Raw genomic sequence first — 1,642 nt, 5'->3', positions numbered from 1 at the left:
TCCCTCTTAAATATAGCCAATGAACTGTGTGGCCTCAACTACCCTCTGTGGCGGAGAGTTCCAGAGATTCACCACTCTCTGTGTGAAAAAAGTTCTTCTCATCTCGGTTTTAAAGGATTTCCCCTTTATCCTTAAGCTGTGACCCCTTGTCCTGGACTTCCCCAACATCGGGAGCAATCTTCCTGCATCTAGCCTGTCCAACCCCTTAAGAATTTTGTAAGTTTCTATAAGATCCCCTCTCAATCTTCTAAATTCTAGAGAGTATAAACCAAGTCTATCCAGTCTTTCTTCATAAGACAGTCCTGACATCCCAGGAATCAGTCTGGTGAACCGTCTCTGCACTCCCTCTATGGCAATAATGTCCTTCCTCAGATTTGGAGACCAAAACTGTACACAATACTCCAGGTGTGGTCTCACCAAGACCCTGTACAACTGCAGTAGAACCTCCCTGCTCCTATACTCAAATCCTTTTGCAATGAAAGCTAACATACCATTTGCGTTCTTTACTGCCTGCTGCACCTGCATGCCTACCTTCAATGACTGGTGTACCATGACACCCAGGTCTCGCTGCATCTCCCCCTTTCCCAATCGGCCACCATTTAGATAATAGTCTGCTTTCCTGTTTTTGCCACCAAAATGGATAACCTCACATTTATCCACATTATACTGCGAGCCCGCTTTTGTGCCGTGTCTCCAAAGTTCAACTCACGCCCCTCCCCGACCCCACCATGGTTTTGCCAAGAAAACACAACAGATTTTTGCTACAACCTTTATTGACTGCAAGCATTACAAAATAAACCCCACCCCCCCCAAACACCTGTGCATTTGAGCATAGCCTTTGTAGAAAATTAATCTAGAAAAAACGTTAGCCAAATTTATCTAAAAGGCTAGATTCCACCCACATATATATGGTTTTTTTTTTTAAACATATACAGAACAGTGGCTACACACAAAAGAAAGCAACGATATTTTAATGATCCAGAAAGGAACAATGCTTTTCGGATACAGAAGCTGCAAGGCATGTAAGCTGTTGGGTCTTATCTGCCTAGCTAGCTTAATGGACCACAATGGCAACTTGGAATGGTGGGGAGGGAACTCTGCTTAAACGTCTGAGACATCCCACTTTGATACATTGTGTGATCCCAAACACTATTTCTGGCCACTCAGTATTGAGTAGCAAAGTCATGCTGCAGTTTTATACGACGTTGTTGAGATCACATTTAGAGGAAGTACCGTGTTCGATTCTGTTATATTGTCAAGCCTGAAAGGGTTCGGAGAAAATTTACAAGGATGTATATGGGAAGACGCCTTTTCTGTAATATCACTTCTGTCTTGTCTTGGTGACATTAAGTCCCCCCCCCCCCCCCATCCAAACCGGAAAAGACCCACTTTACGCCTTCAAACTAAAAACCTACACACGTTTCGAGAAATCCAAATTAAACCAAGTAACCGTGGATGGGCCGAGACTCTTTCTTCCCCCATTCACCTCATGGTGGACTGGGACCTGAATTGATTTGGATTCAAAGGGTTTGGACTGAAGTGCTCCACACCCACAGGAGCAAAACAAATAAAAAATCAATCAATTTTCTTTCCAGGTCCACAAACATGGTGTTCAGAATTTTAGCTCGATTAAAGCTGTGAA

Source organism: Leucoraja erinacea, unplaced genomic scaffold (genome assembly GCF_028641065.1).
Source record: "Leucoraja erinacea ecotype New England unplaced genomic scaffold, Leri_hhj_1 Leri_717S, whole genome shotgun sequence".
Lineage (NCBI taxonomy): Eukaryota > Metazoa > Chordata > Chondrichthyes > Rajiformes > Rajidae > Leucoraja > Leucoraja erinaceus.
Note: the sequence above shows the minus strand (reverse complement) of the source record.